Source organism: Lissotriton vulgaris, chromosome 2_1, assembly GCF_964263255.1.
Source record: "Lissotriton vulgaris chromosome 2_1, aLisVul1.2, whole genome shotgun sequence".
In the NCBI taxonomy this organism is placed as follows: Eukaryota; Metazoa; Chordata; class Amphibia; order Caudata; family Salamandridae; genus Lissotriton; species Lissotriton vulgaris.
Genome location: NC_141687.1, coordinates 1579443945 through 1579459561, shown reverse-complemented (window position 1 = coordinate 1579459561; position 15617 = coordinate 1579443945).

The following is a 15617-nucleotide window of genomic DNA, read 5'->3' as shown; positions in this document are numbered from 1 at the left end:
ATAGTTTTTCTTTTTTTTAATCCACCCTTTTCCCCCTCAACCCCCTCCCCCTCCCCCTGCTCCCCCTCCCTCCCCTTGCCCAGCTCCCATCCGGAGCTCCCCCTCACCTACCCCCCTTTTTCAGAGGTGCTCAGACCAATGGTCTGTGCACGTGATGGTTCGCAGCCCTGATTGAGGAGATTTAATCCTGTATCCCATCTTTAGTTCCTATGACCCCCCACCATATACAATACACTCCACCCCACACTCTGTGTTCCTGCTTTGTACTTTACCTAAACTTAACAGGGCTTCACTTTTGTCTAGATACTGCTGATATGATAATCCCAATTATTATTACCAGACACTAATATCAATCATTGCTTAACAATTCTAGGCATTTTCTAGACCCCCTGCGACATCAAGAATTCTTTGGCCTTAACCTCAGGGGAAAAATATAATGTTTTTCCGTCTTTGATTATTTTCAGCTGGGCAGGGTTTATCAGGTATGCCTGCATACCCTTTTCCTGAAACGGTTTAATCATCTGCCGTAATCTCCAGCGTCTCTCCACCGTGATATGACAAAAGTCAGGGCGAACAAAGAAAGAGTAACCATCAACCGTCTTTTTTTTAATCAGGTCTCGCCCTCTCAGAAATTGCTTGCCTCAGATTAAAGTTGCCCAGAAAAATTAAAATTGCTCTGGGCTTGTCTCCCTCTTTCGCATTCTTGTGGATTTTGGCAGGGATACGGTGTGCCCTCTGAACCTCCCTAGCGAAATCCCAATATTTCAAATCGGTAAAGGCATGTTCAAATAGATTGACAACAAATGGAGTGTCGTGCTGGAAAGAGAGCACTAATATTGGCAGTAAAAAGCGGAGACGCAACATTATTAATAGCCACTAAACGCAAGAGCTACAAATCCGAGTTAAAGGCAGCAAGGAGAGACTGGGAAGATGCATTTTGGCAGGAACTCCGTGTCGCCAGTGTAGAAAAAAATGCAAAAGGTTTTTGGGACTTATTACGAAAGAAAAACCGACCCCTAGATTCTGTCATCACATGCAACATAACTGAGGATCTGTGGTATTCACACTTCTCAAAATTGTATACAGCATCTGTAGCAGAAGCGATTGATTTCCCACTACCACAGATCTCTCGAGGTGATGGGAGTTACGAGGAAAGTCTGTTTACCAGGAAAGAAGCGGAAGGTGCTATAAAATCTCTTGTTCCGCGCAAAGCGGCTGGTCCCGATGGCCTTCCTGGCGACCTGCTTCGCGCAGACTTAGGTGATTGGGGTATGCTAATCGCATCAGTATTAAACGCGGCTATGGCAGGTGCTCCCCTGCCCGCCTCATGGATGGCCGCCGAGGTGGTCCCCCTGCACAAGAAAGGCTCAAGAGACGACCCAGCAAATTACAGGCCGATTAGCCTGATAGATTGTTCACAAAAAGTAGCGGGCAAGGTCCTTTTAGCCAGAGTTCAGCAGTGGGCTGACGAAAATAAGATACTTTCGGATTTCCAGCTGGGTTCCGAGCTGGCACAGGAACAATAGAACAATCGTTAAGGCTGCTCATGATCCACTGGAAGGTCGTTACGATTGGGAAGGGTACTTTATATCTGGCCTTCATCGACCTCCGGACGGCCTTTGATTTGGTTCCCAGAAACAACCTATGGAAGGTTTTGTGTGACCTTGGCATGCCACCCTACTTGCTTCATTTGATCATGAGGTTCCATGAAAAGAACTATGCCCAAATACGCTGGGGGCCGAATGGTCAAAAGACCTCAAGAATAGATGTGAATAGAGGTGTGCGGCAAGGTTGCGTACTTGCCCCAACCCTATTCTCTCTCTATGTAAATGGGGTGGTGGACTACTTGACCAGGATACCAGCAGATGCACCCCGTTTGGCAGGCCGTTTAATTCCCACTCTGCTTTTTGCGGACGATACTTTACTTCTGTCAAAATCCCCAATGGGCCTTCAGCAGCTTCTCTCTGGTTTTGACGATTTTTGCAAGCAGAGAGGACTCTGTATTAATACAGATAAAACAAAGTATCTCATCCTGAACCCCCCGCAAAAACTTGGCCCTCCTCCAACACTGGGGTCCGTTGCACTGGAAAGGACCAAGACGTTCGACTATCTGGGTATCCGGCTGGTGGACTCCATGAAATGGGACTATCACTTGACCAAAATGTTTTTGAGTTTGAAAAGAGTAACTGGGGCCCTGCTGAAAGAGCAGAGAGCAGCTTCCATAAAACCAATAGCAGCAGTAATGGACATTTACTCGGCCAGAGGAGTAAGTGCCGCTCTTTATGGGGCGGAACTCTGGGGAATGTCAAACATGAAAGCGCTTACTCGAGCTGAGAACATCTTCTTGAGAAGTTTGATGTCTCTCGGTCCATCTGTCCCCATTCTACCATTGCAATTGGACATGGGCTGTCGGGCGATTGAAGACCAAGCAAAGTTACGCCCTTTGCTTCTGTGGGCCCGCATCTGGAGAGTGCCTGAGCTCTCAAGTTATGCGGATGGCCTGCGGGAGATAATCAAATCTACAGGTTGGGCAAAAATAAAATGGCTAAGGGACATCAAAGCACTACTTGCCAATCTGGGGCTGGAAGAAGCATGGCATCAACAGACAGCCCCGCCCAAATCAATGCTAAAACAACTTTACTGGACATGGGTGGCAAACAAAAGAAACTCTTCTGCAATGATTTGCAAAACGACTAGAAACTTTGTGGAGTTCAAAGATGTCCCCATTAGAGAATTGTATTTGGATATTATCTCAGCCCCATGGGAAAGATCCCTGTATTTTAAATTTAGAATAGGTCTTCTCCCTGTAATGGAACTCACATGCCACTGGAAAATTCCTTACCAGACTGCTCCATGGTGCCCCTTCTGCCCACAGCGCCGTGAATCTGTCCCTCATTTGTTATTCGAGTGCCCTGCCTATAAGGTTCCACGGATGAAATGGTTAAAACCCATGTGTCTCACCTTGGGCACAAGACATTGTAATGTGGCACTAAGGATATTACTTTCAGACACTCGCACATTTTTTGCATGCGCCACCTCGAAGTATCTTGGGTGGGCATGGCGGATTCGGTCAAAGAGACTTAGGCAAATTCTTTAATCATGTTTTTACTTCTGTGGTCTGTTTCTTAAACATACCTCTTTTAGGTAATTTATATAATTCTCCCCCTAAAAATTATAGTAAAAATTGCTGATTTTTATCATGCAAGGGGTTTTTACACTTTTTACTTTCAATGCTCCAAAAAGAATTTTATATGTATGTATGCTTTTTAAGATATTTGTTATGTCGAAATAAAGCCTATTTGACTTGACTTGAAATGCTTTCATGTCTGTATCCTCTGACCCTTCAGGGATTCCCAGAATGTGTAGATTATTCTGACGCGATCTGTTCTCCAACGCCTCCAATTTCCACTGTATATCAGTTAGCTGCTCTGTCTGCAGATCTACCTTGCTAGACGCCGCCGCTGACTCGGCTTCTGTTGAAACAACTCGCTCTTCCAAGTTAGTAACCCGCTCTCCCAGGTTCACACACACCTTAGTCAGCTTCCTTACCACCCCTTGCATTTTTCTGACTGCCGCCTGAGACTTACGGCTCTCCTGTCGGGCTTCTTCCCTGTGTGCAATTATCTCCTGGTGTATGACCTCCAGGAGGGACATTTGTGCCGATTCCCCTCCAGGGCTTTCTGGGATTGGTTTAGTCATCGGTTGTTCTCTTTTCTGACAGTGTATTTTCGCTCCCACCGTGGCTTTCACTGCGGTTATCGGGGGGCTAAATTCGTCCTATTCCAAATCACTGTCAGTATCTGAACCACTGACTTCTTGATCCAGACTGTCTTCCTCTTCCTCCGACCATTCACCGCCCTCTGATACTGAGAAGAATGCCTCACTTGGGGCTTCCTTTTTGTCACTACTGTCTCCCCCGGTATCATCCTCCAAAATCTCTTCTAATACTCGGGGTATCGACAATACGTTGACCTCGGAATCCCCTACTGGACCCCCTGCAGGATCCATCCCCCCTTTCTCGCACCCCTCTGTGCTTCCGGCAATGTTTGGCTGAGCAGTGGTAACTGTAGCATTTTGGGATACCTCCCCTGTGATATCGGGGCTCCCAGCATCATCAACATCATCAGTCTTTGCCGTAGCCTGAATAGCCTCAAAATGAGGGCCTTTGAGTCTTTATTTTTGCTCAACTTTTGAAATATATCAGATATCGGGGTGGTGCCCTGAGAGTCTAGGTTTACTTTACTGCCCCCTTGCTGCTGTACCATTTTTTTTGCTGGGGAAACTTGCTTCTTCCTCTTATTGCCCTCTAGTTCTGCCATAGAGTCCGCAAGCTCTGCTGCAGCCTTCCTCCTTGCGGTTGCTTTGGCACTTGCACTAATCTTGGGAGCCATGATTTCCCTCCTCCTTTCCTCAAGCCCAAACTGCTCCTTACCGCATATAATGCTGTCCCAGTTATTATCCTCCAAATTCAGGTCCGTAGGGGTCTCCAGGGCGTTCGGTATCCTCCCCTCATCACTTTGATGCGAGTTCACTTGCCAGTTCGGTTGGGTCTCTAATTGCCGAGATTCCGCTGACCGGAGCTGTCTGCTCCGCTGCCGGCTCCGTTTTGTCAGTGAGCTCCGCACCGTTTGTTTGGTGAGAGCTATCTCTGCTAACTCCGCAGTCTCTGCCAGCAGCCCAACAGCCGACCCGCCTCTCAGCCTCCTCGCCACCTGCAGCAAATCCAATAGCAGCCGCTTAAGCGGCCGTCGGCAAGTCAGTCTCATACGGCAGATTTTCCCTCTAGCGCGTTCCGAGTTTTCAATCCTTTTTGCACCTCGCGTCTCCCGCGTCTCGTGTCTCGCGTCTCCCGCTAAACTGGGTATTCAGTTTCTACACGCTCCGTGGCTCCGTAGTACAGGTTTGCGGAGTCATACTACTTTCATTCCTGCATCTCCTCAATCAAGCTGCTTCCCGGCCGTCCAACGCGGCCGCCATCTTGCCCCCTCTCCACATCTCAAAAATATGGCTTTCAAGGAGAAGCACCAATTTGTTTTTTGTGACACAAGCCCAGTAAATCTGTTAGGGAGATACCTAGTGTGCAAGCTGAATTGTACCATATATTGCACACCAGACGGTGTTGCATTTCAGACTCATGATGAGGATGTATATTGTAAAAGGATCATTAAAAATGCTGAGGTATAAATGTTCCCTTTTGTTAACTATTTCTGAATTACTTGAGGACCTAAGAGACACAGTCATTGCAGAAGGTTTGGACTTCACAGGGAAAGATATCGGACTTTTAAAAGCCAAATTCTGTCTAACCCAAAACACCATCCTATCTGACTCCAGAGACCATTGCAGGAAAGAAAATAGTGATTGAGGATGTGCTACAGAAAGGCATATTGAGGGAGTTGATTGGAAGCCCATGTAACTCTCCCATAATGGGTTTACAGCAGCCCAATGGGAAATATAGAAATTCCCAAGGCCTGAGAAGTATTTTTGAAATTGTAATGCCTTGTTGTCCCTGGGTACCAAATTCAGCCATTGTACTTTTTCAAATCTCATGTACTGAAGATTGGTTTACTGTCATTGACCTACGTCAGGCTTTCTTCTCAGTGTCCTTGCACGAAGATAGCCAGTATTAGTTTTTATTTACATTGTAGAAAAGGACCTTAACGTGGTGCCGTATTCCTCAAGGGTATACTGAGAGTATGTCTGTTTTAAATCAGACTTTAAAAAGAAATCTAGAATCTTTATAAATGTAGTTTGTAGCATCGGAACCTTGTGATGCTTGTAGATGTGACATTGTTGCACTCTTGAATCATGTGGCAGAAAATGGACACAAAGTGTCTCCAAGTAAACTGCAGTACTGTCAAAAAGAAGTTCAATATCTGGGACACATTATACTGAATAGAGTTCGAAAGGTGTATCCAGAGAGATTGGAAACCATCTTACAGATGAATCCACCCCAAACTCAAAAGGAAGTCACACTGTTCTTCTGAATGGTTGGCTTCTGCAGACAGTCAGTGTCAAACTTTTTCTTGATGGCCAAACCTCTAACAATTTTGACCAACAGAGATGTCTCTGATCTGTTTCCATGGGCATACGGTCCCTTAAGATGCATTGATTAGTGTGAAACTGGCGTGCAATGTGTGTTGCTGTGGGTGTTCTACTAAAACACCCCTGCTTCTGACGCTGCCTCATGTTTACAAGGATTCAGAAAAGGGGGTGGTGATGAACAGAGTGTCTGAATTAAGCAGACCACTCTTACCCAGTCCAAAGATCAGGGCTTGATCCATCACCGTTATTTATCTCACTGCCCCATCCCAGCTCAGAACCTGGCTATATGCAAATCAGTCTGTCCCTGGCCCAGTGCATCATGGGAACAGGGCAGACTAAACTACCAAGCCAATTCTTCACCAGAAAGGAGACAAGAATCCTGATGGAGCAGTGAGAAAGGGACTCATGTCTGAGTATACCCTGCCACACCTATAGTGCCAGAAACCAGTCCCCGGAAGCTTGTTTCCTTCCCAGTGTAAGAATTGGCTTGGTAGTTTGGTTTGCCCTGTTCCCATCATGCACTGGGACAGGAACAGACTAATTTGCATGTAGCCAGGTTCTGAGCTGGGATGGTGCAGTGAGCTAAAAAACGGTGTTGGATCTAGCCCTGATCTCTTGACTGGGTGAGAGTATTCTGCTTAATTCAGAAACTCTGTCCATCACCACCCCTTGTTGTTAAATATTTTGTCCACCATAAGCGTGGAAGGGTATACTCAGATGTGAGTCCCTTGCTCATTGCACCATCAGGATTCAAGCAAGCCGGGCCGACGACGGCTGAAATGCCAGAAACCGGTCCCCGGAAGCTTGTTTCCTTCCCAGTGTAAGAATTGGCTTGGTAGTTTGGTTTGCCCTGTTCCCATCATGCACTGGGACAGGAACAGACTAATTTGCATATAGCCAGGTTCTGAGCTGGGATGGTGCAGTGAGCTAAAAAACGGTGTTGGATCTAGCCCTGATCTCTTGACTGGGTGAGAGTATTCTGCTTAATTCAGAAACTCTGTCCATCACCACCCCTTGTTGTTAAATATCATGTTTACAAGGGTCTGTAAATCTGAGGCAGCACTAACAACTAACGCCATTCAAGAGCAGGTGTTTGTATGTGTGCTGCATTCTTAGCAAAATGCCATTAAAGAATATTTATGTGCAGGATGGTGTTTCTATGTAAATATGACCCTCTGTGGTTTTACCCGGCTCTTCACTGTTTGATTTACTACTGACCCATATATTTTCATGATGGCCATAATGTGGAAATATCATGGTACACAGGAACATTTGTATTTTCAAAATCACAGTTAACCTAAGTCTAGTTTGATCACTGTTCTGTTCTGATGCACCCTTATTTGTGACTATTTGCACTGCTCTATTAAGGCCTTCTCAATGCACCATGAATCCTGACACTGTAACCTTTACAGATGCTTGGTTGTCTTTGTGTTGCGTCCTTATGAGAGTGTTTGGTAATGACTGTCAACCATATTTGTTTCATTGTCAGTTCACACCTAAGGCATGGAATCTTGCTCTTGCTTACCTACAGGCGGTACTCTCACTCATTCCTCATTCAATGACTTATCTGCTGGCTAGACCCTGCATGTAGATAGAATGGGAAATGTCTAAAATGCTACGGCATCATGTAAGGGTTTGGTAACATCCATGGCCAATAACTTCTGTTAGAGGCTGGCAAAGGTAAATATTTTTTTCTGATGGAAACCTGTTCCAAAACGTTTGATCCTTTTTGAGACAATATGAAAACCATGGAAATAACTGTATATCTAGATGAGTAAAGTGCATTAGTTTGCATATTTCTTGTTCCATGCAAAATAGTTGTCTTCTTTTGCACTACTGTGGACCCTGATATCCCTGCTAAATGTGAACAGTGGGGCAATATTGAAGATTTCGGTAGTGATTGGGAATTGTGAAAGCTCTGCTACTCTTACAGTTATTGTAACCAAAGCTCCTATAAATCAGACAGATTTCAAATCTCACTCATTAAGATTTTTCTAAGAAATCTGGATATCAGAGGTTTTTCATGGCTAACTTGACCAAGATTTTGCCTGCTCTATGTGAAGAAGCAGAGAAGTTTTGGAATGGCGAACTAATCTTTTTATAAAGGAGTTGGTAATAATTCCAGGAAATCCCCGTAGATCAAGTCAATGTGAGCTGTCATGTCCTCTATTGGCATTGCATATTCATTGGCAACTTCTATCTTTTGGTAATCCTTTACCAAGATCTTTACCACAGTCAACCCATGAAGCCAGACCTCTTCTCTTATTCCTGTTGCCATTTCTCAGAAAAATCCACAACTTGAATCAATTCAAGCTGTACCACCTCTACTATATCACTTGCTTTATTAAAAATGTTTTACATAGAGTCCAGAAAATATGGAGTGTTCAGAGACTAGTTCTCACTGAACCTACAATTAAGCCTTGAGCATTCAAGGGAGAATTTGCCAGGATGGTATTACTGATGTGAGCTGCACCCTCCAATGCATCCCAATGTGGATGGTGTCATTTTGTGTTTCTTGCATGGCAACAAGAAATATGAAAGAGGTGAGGCAAGACCTATCAGAGTATAGCTTCATGTCCCATAGATTCTCATAATCGATGGTAAAACAAATCTTTGAGTATAACATGGCCCAAAGAACTTCACCGAAACAATGATACCTGACTCATTAGCACTATTGGTTTTGCTGAAACAGTCTGGTGCCCTTTGTACCATAAACGATATTTTGTTGTGCCAGATGCTTGACATTGGATGTGTATTTTACACTATTTCTACTTTTCTTATAAACAGTCACACGCCTAACAAGGACAGAATTGCCCCTCAGATAGTGGTTCTTGGATGACATATAAAGAAGATGCCTTAACCTCCTTTCATATTTTTTTAGGAAGAACAGTGCATGACCTACTCCAAAGAGCTTTCATACTTATACTGATGCCACTCGACTCACGCTCCACTTTAATGTCGATATACAAAAGGAGGCAAATTATTTTAGTAACCTTTTTTCTGGAATTCAACAGTGGATGTGGGGCAGAAGCAGGTTACAATGATCACTGTGAAACAATACTGAGACAATGTTACACTGGTTACCAACTGCAAAGAAGACTTAGCTGTAAGCACTCCCTATTGTGCAACGTTCCCCTTTAATCATATTCTTCTCAGACTTGTAATTATTTAAACATATGATAATGAAGTGGTTAGCTGGCTATCATATTGTTACCAACTCTCACGGAAAATTAGAGTTCTTATATGTGTCCAGCATGAGTCATCATACTGTACAGAGAGTGCCTTCTAAATGTAATATCCTATAAAAATACAATTTGTAGCCTGAAGGGTATCGAACATTTTACATCTTTTTGATTGAATATCGATTGCAAGGATCTATGTGATCATTTTCAGTTTGGCATTGGGGTGGCAGAATTCGAGTTTCTAACTGCCCTGCATGAGCCTGCCTGACATATATTTAGGTCCCACTCCTTCTTCCCCTTTTAGGAACACCTTCTCTTTACCCCTCAATATCTACTGTCTTCAGACTTTTGCACCTATTTCTCCCTCACCGATATGCATATCAATGTATATATTTCTTTATACATATTAAGTGCTTAATATGTAAAAGAAAAAATGTCTATTCTGGAAGCTCTGCTCAGAAGCCCACCAGCTAATTAAACGGTGCATGCCGAATACCAAGGCTGCACTGGTCTTAAATACAAATCATGCACCTTCAATGCACTACCAGGCAATCCCTCTCCCTATATCTCTTTCTTGCTTGTTCCTGGTTTTTCGTTTTTTTGGTGGTTTTGCAGCAGCGGCTGCTACCTGTAGAGCGGGGCTAGTGGGGTGGGGGATGAAAAAAACATTTTTTTAAAACACATACCTGTGACAGCAGGCCGGCTGCCACCTCTCCTCCGTCCTGCTCCAGTCCTGCAGCAGGATACAGGAAGCAGCAGGAATCACCCAACTCCCAGGCTCCCAACAGTCAACCACAAAGCTGCAACGCAGAGTTTTGATTGGTCGTGGATTGGCTCTCAGCCATGGAACAGGGGCCTAGGAATGTTCTCCGTGCATCCTGTATGGAGAATATGGGAAGTGCGCATGACTGTTTTGGGTGGTCAGAGAGAGCTGACCAAACCCTCATGTTTACTTAGGAGTGGGAAAACCACTCCACCCCTGCTCCTCTATCTTCGGAGGATACCCGCCCCACCCAGAAAGCTGCTGCAGAAGGATGAAACATAAAATGATAATAACGTGCATTATTATCATTTTATGTTTCCTGCTGCGGAGCAGTGCGGCAACTCTCCTCCGCCTTAGCGAAGGAGCCACCACTGTGGTTTTGCCATCTTTCTGTTTTGTTCCTTCATCTGTTTAACGTATGTGTTTTGAACTCTCAGGAAATGTCTGGTGCTGAAAATTAAGTGCTGGTCCCAAATATTAAATGCTGGAGCCGCCCACCGCGAACCACCTGCTCAAATTAAGCACTGGGTAAACTTATACATAGACATAATATTATATTGATGGCGACGTCTTCACTCAATACCCTTTGAATGGAATGTGCTAAACATTTCACGCGTCCCCAAAAACAGCAAGAATTTGTTATATAAAAGCTTTTCCATTAAATTGCATATTTCTTTCTATTGTAAATACAAAGCCATACTTTTACTTTGATGAATGCATATACATTTATCCTGTCACAGGGGTATGAGGTAATGAATCAAGCTTCAGTTTCAATAACAAGGCTTGTTCATTGTCTCTTCACACATCATCTCCATTAGAGCATACAAATTTCATGTTCTTTACAAAATATTTGTACAATTCTTTCTACAGACTAGCACTTGAAAAATAAATAAATATATGGTTTCCCATTGTACATACATTCCAACCAGGAATAAATGTGGTGGACACGTGCAATATTCTAAATATTCAGCATTAGCATACACACACAATTGAAAAACATTATTTCAGTATACAAAGGCAGAAGGTGAGTCAGATTATGTGTTGTAAATATAGTTTAATTTCCCTGTATTTGCATACATATATTTCTCTTCTTCAAATAATGACAGTTTATGTCAGCGTGGACACATGCTCAAAATGCAATTTCAGTATATTATAGCAGCTCCAAATCTTTTTACATTTATTGTTTTCGATAGTGCCACTTAAATTAATAATGAAATTGTGGTGAAAGCGCCTATTTACATTTACTCTTTTCTCATGAAAACAACTTTTCATTGTCAGGTTTCCACCCGTAGTGCTGCAGTGTTATACCAATGTACAGAACGCATTTAAAATGTTGTGTATGTATGTGCGAAATATATAAAAGCCCAATAATACTTGATATATACTTTGGCCCTCATTACGAGGGAGTTGATTAACTGCGATACTTACAGTACCCTGTGTTATCTCACATCACAATTATATGTTTTGTAGTAAATATCATCAGGTTAATCCTGCCAATACTTATGAGGTCAAGAATTGCAAGTATTTACTGGAACAGATATAAAAATCTGCATGTTATTCCACAAAAAGTTGTAATCGCATCTGGTAAATGCTGACTCAGCAAAAGATTTTATCAGCTTTGATATATATCACACACATTTCTGGTCACTCTTAAGGAGGGACATGAAACGCAACTTTACATATTACATGCTATGAGACCATTGTGATGCTAATAAAATGTTGTACGTATGCTAAGAATTTCAGACTTAACCCCAAAAAGTCTTATATAAATTGGTAATCTAATTTAGATTATGCACTCCTCGAGTGGTACTGTTCACTAAATTGACGTTCTTCCTGTATGCAGAGCTTTGCTGTTGAAAATCATGTTACCGCCATCGGTAAGTGTGGCTTACACTCCCTCTGGGGTCAAATGTACTAAGGGATTTTGTAGTGGTAAGCCCTGCGTGTTACAAATCACAGGATTTGCATTCCCTCACATCGCTTTTCTCTAAAGCACTCACCAACACTTTATGATGAAAAAAAGTTTTTCTAAATCACAAAATAGGATTACCAACCTATATAGAATTCCAAGTTGGGTGGGGCATATAAGCGGTGATTAAAAATATTGGGAGGCGGGGGGCGTGGCTTGGCGGGCGAAGATGGCGGTCGCAGCCTTGTAGAGCTCCCGCCGGCCCGGACTAAATCCGATCATTTATCCTGACCCCCGAGCCCACTGCTGGTGCCCAGTGCCTGTACTCGATCCGGTGAAGTCTCCAGTCTGCATTGGTGTGTGGATCCTGTGATTCCTCCCTTCCTGTGATCGAGGGGAGTCGGCGGCAGAGTGCGGCCTGGTGGCCGGCCGGAACCGGGGTCCTCGAGTTTCGCGACGCCTGGTGGCAGCTGTGACCTGGCGGGTGCGGGTGGCATCCGCTGTGCCGTCCTGGGCTTATCTCTCCGCCAGCGATCGCCTGGAGTTTGAGGCGGAACCAGCGACTCCTACCCATCGGCACTTCCCCTGCACGACCGGCGAGTGGTGGCGGCGTGGCCGGGCCCTGCGACAGTCTGGTGGCGGGACTCCTTGTGCCCGGGGGCGACCGGGGCTGGACTGGTGGTCGGCTGGCCCCCCTGATCCGCCTTCCCTGGCTAGGCCCGCTGGATACGGCGACCCCTGGACCGCGGACCCGCTGATTCTTCCTGATATATCCTAGACGGCTGCCCGTGGGGACGAGTGTGGGTGCGGCCTGTCCTGCTGGGGTGACGCCGGGGCCTCGATTTTCGCGACATCCGATCGCAGCGTCCCTCCCCGGGGCCTCATCTGGGCCGCCCCGTTCCAGTTCTTGCGACAGTGCCCGAGAGTGGTGTGGGCCCTGCCCGGCGCTTGCCATGACCAGGGACAGAGGAGGTGGCCCGCCCAAGCATGGACCCATAGATAAATTCACAGGGCCGAGTGGTGGCGCTGGGGCGACCGGTGGCAGCGGCGGCCCCGGGCCAGACAATGCAGCTATCCTAGCGGCCATAACCCAGTCTCGGGACATGCTCGATGCCAAGATAGGCGCGGTCGGGGCGGATGTCACGCTCCTACGCCAGGACCTCCGCAATGCAGTGGAGCGGATTGCTGGGGTCGAAACCCGGGTCACGGAGACTGAGGCGGACATTAGTGGCCTAAAGAAGCGCCTTGCGGAGGTTGAAAGCGTCCAGAAGACACTGGCGGCCCGCGTGGAGGATGCAGAAGGGCGCGCGCGGCGCAACAACCTCCGCTTCATTGGTTTTCCGGAGCGGTGCGAGAAGGACAGCATGGAGAGGTTCCTGACCGGGTGGCTGGAGAGCTGGCTCCCTGAAGGGGCGTTATCTAGGTGTTTCGTGATCGAGAGGGCCCACAGGGCCCTGACCCAGCGGCCGCCGGAGGGTGGGCGCCCGCGGCCGGTTATAGCCCGCCTGCTGAACTATCATGACCGTGATGTTATCCTACGGGAGGCGAGGAACAAGGGCTCCCTCGCCTTTGAGAATCATACCATTATGATTTTCCCGGACTACACAAAAATGGTGCAACAACAGCGGCACTCCTTCATGGACGCTAAGGCTAAGCTCCGGGGCCTCAAGCTCCAGTACTCGCTCCTGTATCCGGCTCGCTTGCGGGTCATATACCAGTCTCGTACCCACTTCTTTGACTCGCCAGAGGAGGTGTTTCGCTGGACGGATGAGGCAGTGCGACTACGTCCCCACGCCCAACCGGGACTGGACCCGGGCAGGTCTCCAGGTTCGTCGCCGGAGCGGACACAACGCCAGCCCAAGAAGGGCCGACATCGGAGGTCTCGCTCCAAGAAAAGATCGGCTTCCGCCTGTGCGTCGCAATCGGGTGGCACCAGGGACTCTGAACACTCCGATGCGGGCAGCTGAACACTGTTGGGCCTCCATTCATTCTGTCTGCTGCATATGGACATGCTCTGCCTTGGCTGGTGAGACTGTTTTATTTTGCCCTTGATGTGCCAGCCGGCTCCCATGTGGAGACTTCAGCTATAGACATGGGGACACAGTGTGGCTCGGAGGGTACCTTATACGGGCCTCAGACCCTCACGGATGTGAGTGTTGTTGGGGGGGTGGTGAGTGTGCGTCTTGGTGGGGTTTTGGGGATCCATTGGTATGGCGGGCCCTGAGTCCTCTGTTTTGGGCTCGGGTCTCTCCATGCCGCGACAGGTACTTCACTGTTTTCTGAGGTATTGGGGTGGGGGGGGTGGGGTATGGGGAGGTGTTTTGGTGTTGCACTTGTTGTTGGGGGGGCTCTGGGCTGGAACGGGGGAGTTGTGTTTGCGGGCTGGGGGGGTGGGTCCACACGTGTCGGGGGCTGTGCTTTTTGTCGTTTTGCGGGTAGCACCTGGGTGGGAGGGTGGGCCAGATCTTAAACTGTGTGTCGATAATGGCTATTGCTGCGAGTGTGACTCCTTTGAAGACCCTGCGGGTGGTGACGTGGAATGTGCGGGGTGTCCTGGATAAGATTAAGCGGGGGCTGTGCTGCGGTGGGGGAAAAGGGAGATGGTGGATGTTCTTTTGCTTCAGGAAACGCACATGCTGGGATCCAAAGCCCTTAGCCTCCAGAGGTTCGGCTACCACCAGGTCTATCATGCTGGCTTTACGAGGGGCTCGAGGGGGGTGGCCATACTGATTCATCGTAGGGTGGCCTATGTCCACGAGAAGCAATGGATTGACCCCCAGGGCAGATTTGTTTTTGTTAAAGGCCTACTGGGTTCCGAGCCGGTGGTTTTTGGTAGTGTCTATGCCCCTCCCCCCCTGCAGTGGGCACTGTCTGAACGGCTGTTTGCGTTGTGGGACGAAATCCCCGAGGTCCTGACTGTGGTGGGGGGTGATTGGAATGAAGTCATGGATGTGGGCCTGGACCGCCAGCGGCGAGCGTGTGTGGTACCTAACCCCCCCCCCCCGCGGCTGCCCCCACCCGGTTGAGTGCAACGGCGCGCAGTATGGGCTGGGTTGATGTGTGGCGGCATTTTCATCCCGCAGTACAGGCCTTCACGTATGTATCGGCGGTGCATGGGTCATTCTCGAGGCTGGATTACTTGTTTGTACCCGGGGCCTGCCTGAGCCGTGTTAGGGACGCCTCGATACTCCCCAGGGGCCTTTCGGATCATTCCCCTGTCCTGGCCACTCTGACCCTCCCCGTTAAACGGCAACCTTTTCGCTGGCGTATGTCCGCCTGGCAGTTGCAGCGGCCGGACTATGTGGCGCACCTACGGGTGGCAATCGACCACTTTTGGCACGAGAACTTGGTGGGGGGAGCCGATGCTGTTGTGGTGTGGGAGGCGCTGAAGCCCACGATCCGGGGCATCGACGTAACTTGGTGTGCGGCCGCTCGGCGGAAGCACCGGGAGGCCATTGTGGCTGCCGCGGCCCGCGTGGAGGAGCTGGGGCGGCGTGGTCGACTTGGAGGTGAGGAGGGCGTGGTGCGCCAGCTCCTGCAGGCCCAGCAGACTTACTCCTCGGTCCTACATGAGGAGGCCCGGCAGGCGTGGCTCGCCACGCGCAGTAGGGTATATCAGTGGGGCGATAAGTCCTGCACCATGTTGCATAGACTTTGCCAGGCGACCTTCCAGCCCCTGGAGCTCCCCGGTCTCACGGCGGGGGATGGCTCAGTCATAACC